This window comes from Rhinopithecus bieti, unplaced genomic scaffold (genome assembly GCF_001698545.2).
Source record: "Rhinopithecus bieti isolate Rb0 unplaced genomic scaffold, ASM169854v2 scaffold_21726, whole genome shotgun sequence".
Taxonomy (NCBI): Eukaryota; Metazoa; Chordata; class Mammalia; order Primates; family Cercopithecidae; genus Rhinopithecus; species Rhinopithecus bieti.
This window is the reverse complement of record NW_016811100.1, coordinates 1,779,590-1,791,862: the sequence shown is the minus strand read 5'-3', so window position 1 is coordinate 1,791,862 and position 12,273 is coordinate 1,779,590. Positions and strand designations below refer to the sequence as shown.

The 12,273-nt window shown below is 35.6% G+C and overlaps 1 long non-coding RNA gene across 2 annotated transcripts in view; it reads left to right on the top strand.

Moving 5' to 3' along the window:
* Window positions 1–2,689: 2,689 nt before the first annotated feature.
* The window catches only part of LOC108543151 (uncharacterized), a 31,498-nt gene continuing 21,914 nt past the window's right edge, over window positions 2,690–12,273 (top strand). The window contains exons 1-2 of one of the 2 annotated variants that reach the window (XR_001889494.1): window positions 2,690–2,713; window positions 2,816–2,964. This is a non-coding gene — a long non-coding RNA (uncharacterized LOC108543151). Of the gene's footprint in view, window positions 2,714–2,739; window positions 2,965–12,273 lie in introns of those variants that run through there. The other variant, XR_001889493.1, reaches the window with a different exon arrangement.

Sequence of the window (12,273 nt, the reverse complement as noted above, 5' to 3'; positions counted from 1 at the left end):
TTCTAGGATTTAAGTCGAAAAGAAATTTAGTGTATTATTATTCAGTCTCTCCTCACCATATTTTTTCATCCTCACCATCACTTCTCTGGTTCAGTGTCTCATCATGCCTAAGCTGATTTATTGCAGTAATCTTACAGTTGATTTACCTGCTTCCTGTGTCTTTCCTTCGGAATGGATTCTTCACACAGTCCAGATGGTGTTTCAGGCCTGCACTCAGCTCTCTCACTGCCCAGGGTTTCCAAGCCTTTTGAGTGCTTGGGATTCCCTTCCCCACACTTCCATCCCTTCTGGAGGGAATATCTCCCCTCCTCATTCTACTTTCAGTATTCCTAGACTTCAAGTTTATCTGGTTTTCCTTCCTTTTCCTTTCCCATCATTTTATGATTCTGGGCTTTATGACATTTCCTATCCATGCTGTATGATTGTGATTTGATAAGAATCCTTTATTGATAAAACTTGATGGCTTTCCAGTGGGTTCACGTTAATTCATCTTGCAGAACTATTCATATGAATCTGTATTTCAAAATATAGAGATTTCTCATATCTCTTCAACCTTTAATATTTCTTTCACATTATTCCTATGAGACAATTTCTGATACTTTTAAGGGCTACATTTTATATGTTTTTAATCACTTTAAGTGTATAAAATCCAATTTGACTATTCACAAAGTGACATCAGAGTAATTTTGAACACTGAAAACATTTCCAGGCAAAATGAAGTACATTGTTTCATAAATTGACATTTATCTTCCTTTAAACTTTATTACTAATGTATAAATAAGATTATGAATATTTTCCATATGTGTCTCCACATATACCCTTAAGAGATTAAAAAAGTGCAGAATTAGTCACATGGGTATGTTGCTTAAGACCTATATTTGGACGTGGTCTGTCTGTAAATGATAAGAAAACATTATTTTTTGTATGTGTGGAGTAAACAATGGAGTAATGTAAATCCATGAATACTATTGGCTCTATTACAGATTTAAAAAAGTGTACAGGTCAGGCACAGTGCCTGTAATCCCAGCAGTTTGGGAGGCCAAGTTGTGCGGATCACTTGAGGTCAGGAGTTCAATACCAGCCTGGCCAACATGGCGAAACTCCATCTCTACTAAAAATACAAAAATTAGCCAGGCATAGTGGTGCATGCCTGTAATCCCAGCTACTTGGGAGGCAGGAGAATTGCTTGAACCCGGGAGGTGGAGGTTGCAGTGAGCCAAGGTTGTGCCACTGTACGCACTCCGCCCTGGGCAAGAGCGCTAGACTCTGTCTCAAAAAAAAAAAAAAAAAAAAAGTGAAAAAAACTGAGTCTGGGCAGAAACTGTGTTTTTCATCCCTTTTGCCATTTCATCTAATCAATCAAAATTTAAACGCACCTAGGCAGTTTCACTGAACAACACAGAATTTGTTGACTACCCACTCTGCCTCAGAGCACACACCAAGCTGGGTAGTATCTGTACACAATCCTTTATCAAAACCTTTGGGAGCAGATGTGCTCCAGAATGTAATTTTTTTCAAATTTTAGGAAAGTAAAACAGTGCATGCATTTTCTATTACAAAATACCCCCTGGGGGGACCCTGAGCAGTATGCTATAATCAAACACATTAATGTGTCAGCAGTGAAAATCATGACTATTCACTTAGGAATAATAAAGTTTATAAATGGTCTCAAGTCAAAATAAACCAGTTTTTGCAGTCAGAGAAGTTATAGAGACAATTTTGTTTTCTTCAAGTTTTAGATTTCAGAATTGCAGATAAATGCTTGTGGAACTGTGGTGTTTAATGAAAAATAAAACAGTCTCTGCTCTTAAGGAACTCACAAAGTCTTGATGCTTAACTGATTCATACTGGTAGAGCCATACTGGTGTTAAAATATTAAAATATTGTTTTCCAGTGAGAAACTGGTCATTAAACCAAGCCATCCAAAAATTCCCTCTCCACTCCTCCCTTCCCCCAGCCTCTTTATTCCCTGGAGCCCTGGCACCTTCCCATGAGCCAAAGGACGGATGCTTGGCTCCACAGCCAGTCTCTGGGGTGACTGGTGGGTGCTTGTGCTATACCACGTGTTCAAAATTTAAATGTACCTTCTAAAAGCACAGGATAGTGAATTTCCTCCAAAAGCCAGAGGATTTTGACAGGATGAGGAGAGGTTGGGGGAACTAAGGAGTCTTACTTCTTCATTTTTAAATTCAGAGTTAAAATCAGATCAGAGGTTTCAGTAAGCAGAAAGCCAATGAAATTATCTGTCATCCATAAATAACCCTAAGTCTCTACTGCTGGTAGAGGGACAATCAGTCCCCGGGAGCGCTAGCAGGGCAGAGCAGACCTGGGGAGGGGCCTCTGTTGTCATTTCTCATCAATGGGTTTTATGATTGTATTCAATATGCTTACCTGGGATGTAAACAAATTCCTCATGTTTTCCTTGATACACTTGTTTTTTCAATAGATGTTAATTTTCAACATGTCATTATGAAGAGACCATGACTTCAGGGGAGATATATTGTGGAGAACTTCTCCTCTACAATTCTGAAACAATCGCACTGAACAAATTCCAACGTCACTGAAACTTAAATTTTATTTTTCAATTGAAAAATGAGCACAGTCATCCCCATTTGGGCGCCGCAGCGGGCAGGAAGGTGGACGCGGGTGAGGCTGTGCTACTGCGTGCGCATGCGCAGGGTCGCGCTTAGGCGAGGCTGGGTCCTGGGAGCAGGTAAGGTCAGATAAACGAATCCCAGGGGTAGAGACTAGGAATGGTGGCGTTCTGCTTCCGGGTCCACTTTATAGAAGCTATGGCCTCTTTGCGATCTTCCAGTAACAATAGAAAGTGGATACCAGGCCGGAACACCTGAGAGATTTCATTATTCAGAGGCAACTCTTGAAGCCCTTCTGAGACCACAGGAACAATCCCAGCCTAGTCCAGGGATGATGAGAGACCCATAAAGCCTGAAGCAGCCGCCCCAGGTGAGGCCCCCTTGAACAACCAACGCTGAGCTGCTCTGGAAGCCAGCGAGATAGAGGCACAAGGACAAGCATATCCCAGGCCAGTCAAAGAACCACCCAGCGAAGTTTAAATACATTTTAGGTGTTTTAAAACGCTACGTTTTGAGGTGATTTATTAGGCAGGAAAAGCTGATACACGGGCAAAAGGTGAAAAAGTTGTTATGAAAGGCTTCAAAGGAGAGCAGCTTATCACCTGGTGGTTCTTTTAATACATAAGGAAAACAACGGGCTGTGATATTGAAATACAGCCTCAGCTTAAAACAAACACACTTTCCCACCATCAATACTTAACCAAGAAGCCCAGCACACTTACTGAATTCTGAGCATAGCCACCCTGGCAGGGAGCCCACTGAGGAATTCACACCTGATACTGCCACTGCGCAGTCATACTGGGCAGCACTCACTGTGAGCATTGCCGCCAGCAGAGAGTTTTGTCTCCAGGATTAGCAGATCAGGTACATGCCTGACAATGGAGAATTCTTCTTACTCCTGTCCCACAGCCATGACAATGAGGATAAAAATGCAGTAGCTTGTCTTGCACTTACTGTATTCATAATGTTCTCGGCAACCGTGTTTATATTCTATAAGCCTGACATGGTACAATTTTATTCTCTTATATCGGTGGTGGTTTGCTAGTTGTCATTTACTATTTTCTCTTTGTGTGAAGGTACTACTACTAAAAAATATATATTTCATGATTAAGAAAACTAAAACTTTAAATATCTGGTTCAAAATGACTCAAGATTATTGTTTTGTTTTCTTTTTTCACTGCATTTGATCAGCTCTGATGATTGTACCTATAAATGGGATACACTGATGTGTCTCCACCCTGACTAGTGGGCCAGATGTCAGTTCAGTGACCTGAGCGTATACTAATTAGTATTTTCTTTTTTAAAAAATGTAAAATCTTATTTTATTTTATATTAACTAATGTTTTAAATTGACAAAAACTGTATATATTTATGGCATACAAGATGATATGGGGAAATATGTGTATATTGTGAAATGGCTAAATCAAGACAATTTACATGTACTAATTAGGGTTTTCATTGAAAAATGCTCCCACTCTTTTGTTTTGTTTTTCTTATTTTTGAGACAGAGTCTTGCTGTGTCACCCAGGCTTGAGGGCAGTGGTGCGATCTCAGATCACTGCAACTTCAGTCTATGTTCAAGCCATTCTCGTGACTCAGCATCCCCAGCAGCCAGAATCATAGGCATGTGCCACCATGCCCAGCTAATGTTTTTGTAGTTTTAGTAGAGACAGGGTTTCACCATGTTGACCAGGCTGGTCTCAAACAGCTGGCCTTAAGTGATCTGCCCACCTGGGCCTCCCAAAGTGATGGGATTACAGGTGTGAGACACCACGCCCTGCCAGAAAAATTCTCCCTATTCTAATTTAGCGTGAGATGCAGTGCAGAATAATAGTCAAAAATAGGGTTTCTGAAAACAAACAGAACGTGGATTCTGGAACACGACTGTCTTGTGGGTTTTTTTTTTTTTGTAAAAAGCTTTATTGAGATAAAATTCACATATAATTCACCCATATAAAGTGTACAGATTCAATAGATTTTGGTATATCTACAAAGTTGTATAACTATCAACACAATCAAATTCACATTTTTAACAGGTTTACTGAGAGACTATTGACAATATTTTATATATTTAAAGTGTACAATTTGATGTTTTGATATACATATACATTGTAAATTCCAGCTAATTAATGTATTTATTGCCTTTACAGATTTACCACTTATGCATGTATGGTGAGAAGACTTAATTTATCTTTTTAAGAAATTTCAAGTTTGCAATCCACTGTTTTTAATAATTATTACCACAGTGTATATTAGATCTCCAGAAATTATTCATCTTGCATAACTAAAGATTTGTATCCTTCGACCAACACTACTGCATATCTTCCTCCCTCCAGCCCCCTGCAAACTACCATTCTACTCTTACGGCTTCTGTAAGCTCTATTATTTTAGATTTCACATGTATGTGAGATCATGCAGTATTTCACTTTCTCTGTGTTACTTATTTTGCTTAGTGTAATGGCTTCCAGCTGCACCTATGGCAGAATTTTCTTCCTTTTGAAGGCTACATAATATGCCACATATCTTGGCTATTGTGAATAATGCTACAATCAACATGGGAAAGATTCTGTTTTCAACTTACTTGGATGTATACCCAGTAGTAGGATTACTGGGTCATGTGATAGTTTTTGATTTTTTTTGAGGAACATGTATACTTTTTGCCATAATGGCTATACCAATTTACATTTCTACCAACGGTATACAAGGTTGCCTTTTCTCCACATCCTCTCTAATGCTTGATATCTTTTGTCTTTTGGGTAACAGTCATTCTAACGTGTGAGGTGATGTCTCAGTTTTTGTTTGGTTTCTATTTCCCTAATGTTTAGAGACTTTGAGTAACTTTTCATGGGCTTTTTGACCATCTGAATATATTGTTTTGAAAGTGTTTAAGTCTTTTGACTATTTTTTAATTGAGTTTTTCTTTTGGTACTGAATTGCATAAATCCTTTATATATTTTGGATATTAACTTCTTATCAGATATAGGGGTTGGAAATATTTTTCCCATTATTAATATTGCCTTGTGGTTTTGTTGATTGTTGCCCTTGCAATGCAGGAGATTTTTAGTCTGACATAATCTCATTTGCCTATTTTTGCTTTTGTTGTCTGTGCTTTTCATACCTGTGCTTGGTAATATCCAGAAAATTATTGCCAAGATCAATGCCAAGATGGTTTTTCTTCATGTTTTCTTCTACAAGTTTTAGCTTCCAGTATAAGGCAAAAAATATTTTAAGCATTTTGAGTTGATTTTTGTGAAATATGGAGTGAATTAAGGGTCTAATTTCATTCTTCTGCATGCATATATTCAGTTGTCTCAACACCATTTATTAAAGAGATTGTCCTTTCTCCATTGTGTGTTCTTGACACCTGTGTCAAAGATCAGTTAACTGTAAAGGTGTGGTTTTATTTCTTAGTCCTCTCTTCTGTCCATTGGTCTATATGTCTTTATTGTGCCAGTAACATGATATTTTGATTATTGTAGCTATGTAGCACATTTTGAGATCAGATAGTGTGATGACTCCAGCTTTTTTCAGGGATATGGTTTGTAGTTTTCTTGCATTTCCTTTTCCTGGTTTTGGAACCAAGCCACACAAAATGAATTTGGCAGTGTTTGTTCCTCTATCTTTTGGAAGGGTATAAAAGGGGTTGATATTAATTCTTTGGATGTTTGGTAGACTTTCCCCGTGAAGCCACTTGATACTGTGCTATTCTTTGTTGAAGAGTTTTGAGAGCAGATTTAATGTTTTTGTTAATGGTTTGTGCAGGCTTTCTATTTCTTCTTGAATTAGTCTTGGTAAATTGTATGTTTCTAGGAATTTATCCAAGTCTTCCAGGTTATCAAATTTGTTAGCATATAATTGTTCATCATAATGCCTTGTGATCTTTTTTATTTCTGTGTTATGCATTGCAATGTTTACTCCTTAATTTCTGATTTTGTTTATTTGAGTATTCTCCCTTTTTATCTTAGATAAGGGTTGGTCAATTTCATTTATCTTTTAAAAAATCAATTTTTGGTTTTTTTTTTTTTTTCTGTTTTTCTACTCCTACCTCGTGTACTTTTACTCTAGTCAGTATTATTTCCTTTCTTTCTTCTTCTTTTTTTTTTTTTTTTTTTTTTTTGCTGACTTTCTGTTTATTTTAGTTCTTTCAGTTGTAAAGTAGCATTGATTTATACAGATCTTTCTTTTAAAAAAATATTGGTGTTCAGTGCTGTAAACTATAATGTTTTCACAGCATTTCATAAATTCTGATGATTTTATTTGCATTTTGTTTGTATCAAGATATTTTAAAATATTCTGTTGATGTTCTCTTTTACTCAATAATTGTTCAAGAGAGTGTCATTTGGTTTCCATATATTTGCTAATTTTCTTGTTTGCTTTCTAATTTTGATCTATTGTTTTATTACATTGTGGTCTGAGAAGACACTTGGTATTATTTTAATATTCTTATATTTGCTAAGACTTATTTTGTCACCTGATATGTGATCTGTTCTGGAGAAGGTTTCATGTGAACTTAAGAAGAATGTGCATTCTGCTGTTGGGTGGAAAGTCTGCATTTTTCTGTTAAGTATATTTGGTCTATTTTTGCTCATGGCTGCTGTTTCTTACTGATTTTCTGTCTGAATGTTCTATTCATTATTGAAAACAAGGAACAAGTGTGGTGGCTCATGTCTGTAATACCAGCACTTTGGGAATAAATTTTGGACTTAAATTTGACATGGAGCAGTTCAACATCATAGAAATCTACAGAATACTCCTTGCAACAACCACGGAATGTGCTTTCTTCTCATCTGCACATGAAACTCCGTAAGATTGACTAAGATTGACCAAGATTGACCACATGCTCAGGTCTCAAGTCTCAACACATTCAAATATGAATTATACCAGGCATCTTCGTGAGCCACAGTGGAATAAAAATAGAAATCAATACAAAGAGGAACTCTTAAAGCCACACAAGTTAATGGAAACTAAACAACTTACAACTTACTTTGGGGTAAGCAACAAAATTAAGACAGAAATCAAACAGTCTTTGAAGCAAATGAAAACAGAGAAAGAACAGACAGAAACCTCTGGGATACAGCAATAGCACTGTTAAAAGGGAAGTTTATAGCACTAAATACCTACATCAAGAAAACAGAAAGTTTGCAAATAAACTACCTAACCTCACACATGAAGGAACTAGAAAAACAAAAGAAACTAAACCCAAAATTAACAAGCAAAAAGAAATAACTACAATCAGAGAAGAACTAAGTGAAATTTAGACCCCCCAAAAACCATGCAAAAGATGAATGAAATGAAAAGTTCTTTCATTTCATCAACAACACTGACAGACCACTAGCTAAGTTAACAGAAGAAAAAAAAGAAGATTCAAATAAGCACAATCAGAAATGATAAGAGTTTATTTCTGATCCCATAGAAATGCAAAAAGATCCTCAGGGACTATTATGAACATCTCTGTACATACAAACTAGAAAACCTAAAGGAAATGCATAAATTCCTGGAAAGCACTACCTTCAAAGATTGAACCAGGAAGAAACAGAAATACTGAACAGACTAATAATGAATAATGAAATTGAATCTGTAAGAAAAAAAAAAAAACCTTACCAATCCAAAAGTCCCTGGATTAGATGGATTCATAGTCAAATTCTGCCAGACACATAAAAACATGCTGATACCAATCATAATAAATTTATTCCAAAAAATTGAGGAAGAGGGAGTCTTCCTTAACTCCTTCCAGGAAACTGATATTATCCTGATACCAAAATCTGACAAAAACACAACAAAAAAGTAAGCTACAGGCCAATATCCCTGATGAACATAGATGAAAAATCCTCCATAAAATACTAGCAAACCAAATCCGGCAGCACATCACAAAGCTAATTCACCATTATCAAGTAGGTTTTATTGCCAGCATAAAAGGGGGTACAACATATACAAATTAATAAATGAGATTTACAACATAAACAGAATAAAATAAAAAATAAAACCATATGATGATCTCAAAAGACACAGAAAAAGATTTTGATAAAATCCAGCATCCCTTCATGATAAAATCTCTCAATAAACTTGGTACTGAAGGAACATACCTCAAAATAATGAGGGGTATTGATAACAAACCAAGAGCCAACATTATACTGAACAGGAAGAAGTTGGAAGCACTCTTTCTAAAACCTGGAACAGACAAGGATGTCCACTCTCACCACTTCTATTCAACATAGTACTTGAAGTTCTTGCCAGAGCAATCAGGCAAGAGAAAGAAATGCAAAACATCCACATAGAATAAGTGGAAGTGAAATTGTCTCTCTTCACTGATGATACAATTATATACCTAGAAAACCATAAAGATCCTATGAAAAGACTTCTAGATCTGTTAAACTACTTCAGCCAAGTCTTAGGATATGAATTCAACATACACAAATCAGTAGCATTTCTATACTCCAATAACGTTCAAGCTGATAACCAAATCAAGAATGCAATCCATTTATAATAGCCACACAGAAAAATAAAATCCTTAGGAATACATCTAACTAAGGAGGTGAGAGAACTCTATGAGGAAAACTACAAAACACTGATAAAATAAATCATAGATGACATAAATAAATGGAAAAGCATTCCATGCTTATGGATTGGAATAATCAATATCATTAAAATGGCCAGACTGTCCAAAACAAGCTGCAGATTTAATGCTATTCCTACCAAATTATCAATGTCATTTTTCACAGAATTAGAAAAACTATTCTAAAATTAATATGGAACTAAAAAAGAGTCATAATGGCCAAAACAATTCTAAGCAAAAAGAATAAAGTTTTGAGGCATCACATCTCACCAAGCTCAAACTAAACTACATGGTCACAGTAACCTAAATAGCAAGTAGTGGTACAAAAATAAATATGTAGACCAATGGAACAGAATGGAGACCCCTGAAATAAAGCTGCATACCTACAACCAACTGATCTTTGGCAAAGTCAACAAAAATAATGGGGAAGTGATACCCTATTCAATAAATGGTACTGGGAAAACTGGCTATCCATATGCAGAAGAATGAAACTGTACACCTACGTCTCACAGTATACAAAAATTAACTGAAGATGGTTTAAAGACTTAAATGTAAGTTCTCAAACTATAAAAATCCTAGAAGAAAGCCTAGGAAATACTCTTCCAGACATTAATCTAGGAAAAGAATTTATGAAGAAGGCTCCAAAAGCAAATGTAACAAATTAAAATAGATAAATGGGGCTTCATTAAACTGAAGAGTTTCTGCAAGCAAAATAAACTATCAACAAAGTAAACAGACATCCTACAGAATGGGAGAAAGTATTTGCAAAGTATGCATTTGGTAAAAGATTAATACCCAGAATCTGTAAGGTACTTAAATCAACAAGAAAATAAATAACACCACTAAAAAGTGGACAATAGACATGAACAGACACTTCTCAAAAAAAGACATAAAAGTGACCAACACATATATGAAAAGATACTCTACATCACTAATCACCACAGAGATGCAAATCAAAACCACAATGAGATACCATCTCATACCAGTCAGAATGGCTATTACTAAAAAATAAAAAAAAACTGATTTTGGCAAGATTGTGAATAAAAGGGAATGCTTATACACTGTTGATAGGAATGCAAATTTGTTCAGCCACCATGGAAAGTAATGTGGAGATTTCTCAAAGAACTAAAAATAGAATTACCATCAATCCAGCAATCCCATTATTTGGTATCTACCCAAAGGAAAATAAATAGTTCTACTAAAAAGACACTTGCACTTGTGTGTTTATCACACAACTACTCACAACAGCAAAGACATGGAATCAACCCAGATGCTCACCAACGGTAGACTGGATAAAGACAATGTGATACATATACATTATGGGGCATGATGCAGCCATAAACAAAAGAGTGAATCCATGTCCTTTGCAACAACATGGGTATGGCCGGAGGCCATTATCCTAAGCAAATTAACACAGAAACAAGAAGCCAATCACTTCATTTTCTCACTTATAAGTGAAAGCTAAACATTGAGTACACACAGACACAAAGATTAGGACAGTAAGAACTAGGGATTCTTTAAGGGGAGAGGGAGGGAGGAGAGCAAGAGTTTAAAAACTGCATATCAGATAATATGTTAGCCACTAGGGTGACAGGATGATTAGAAGCCCAAACTTTAGCATCATACAATATACTCATGTAACAAACCTGCACTTATACCCCCTGAATCGACAATGTAAAAATATAAAATAAAATAATATCCTGTCAGGTACACTATGCCTTTTGATGGAGGAGTTTAGTTCATTTACATATAAAGTGATTATTGATGTCTTACTACTGCCATTTTATTGTTTTCTTTCTCTTTTGCAACTCTTTTGTTTCTCTTTTTGTCTTTTACTGTCTTCTTTTATTATATGATTTTTTTGTAATGGTTTGGTTTGATTACTTTCACTTCATCTTTTGTGTATCCACTATAGGTTTTTCTTTGTGGGATTAAGACTTACATAAACTTTCTTATAGTTACAGCCCTCTAGTTTAGTTGATAACAACTTAAATTGTATTAAAAAAAACTCTGCACTCTTACCTGCCCCACTCACACTACATGTTCAAGTCAGAGATTACTCTGATTTCATTCATTGTGAATTATTTATCAAATTTATATTCTAAATTCATTATCAAATCTTAGTAGTTATTTTTTAATAATTTAACCAAACCTTTATCTTAGTTATTACAAGTATTTTAGACACCACCGTTAGTGTTTATTATTCTGTATTTGACTGTATATTTACCTTGCCTGTGAGATTTCTACCTTCATATGCTTTTACATTGCTTGAAGACCTTCCTTAAGCATTTTTTGTAAGATAGGTCAAGTAGTGACAAAGTCCTTCTGTCTTGGAAAGAATTTGTCTCCCCTTCATTTTTAAAGAGCAGTTATTTATCTTTTTTTGTTGTTGCATTTGCTTTTGGGTACTTGGTCATGAAGTCTTTGCCTAAGCCAATGTCTAGAGGGGTTTTTCTGATGTTATCTTCCAGAATCTTTATGGTTTTAGTCCTTAGATTTAAGTCTTTGATTCATCTTGAGTTGATTTTATTATAAGTTGAGAGATGAGGATCCAGTTTCATTCTTCCACCTGTGGCTTGCCAGTTATCCCAGCACCATTTGTCAAATAGGGTGTCCTTTTGCCACTTTATGTTTTTGTTTTGTCGAAGATCAGTTGGCTGTAAGTATTTGGACTTATTTGTGGGTTCTCTATTCTGTTCCATTGGTCTATGTGCCTATTTTTATACTAGTACCATGCTGTTTTGGTGACTATGGCCTTATAGTATAGTTTGAAGTTGGGTAATATGATGTCCCAGATTTGTTCTTTTTGCTTAGTCTTGCTTTGGCTATGCAAGCTCTTTTTTGGTTCCATATGAATTAGAGGACTGCTTTCTAGTGTGAAGAATGATGATGGCATTTTGATGGGAAATGTATTGAATTTGTAGATTGCTTTTGGCAGTATAGTCATATACACAATATTGATTCTACCCATTCATGAGCGTGGGATGTGTTTCCATTTGTTTGTGTCATCTGTGATTTCTTTCAGTAATGTTTTGTAGTTTTTCTTGTAGATGTCTTTGACATCCTTGGCTAGGTATATTCCTAAGTATTTTATTTTATTTTATTTTATTTTATTTATTTTATTTT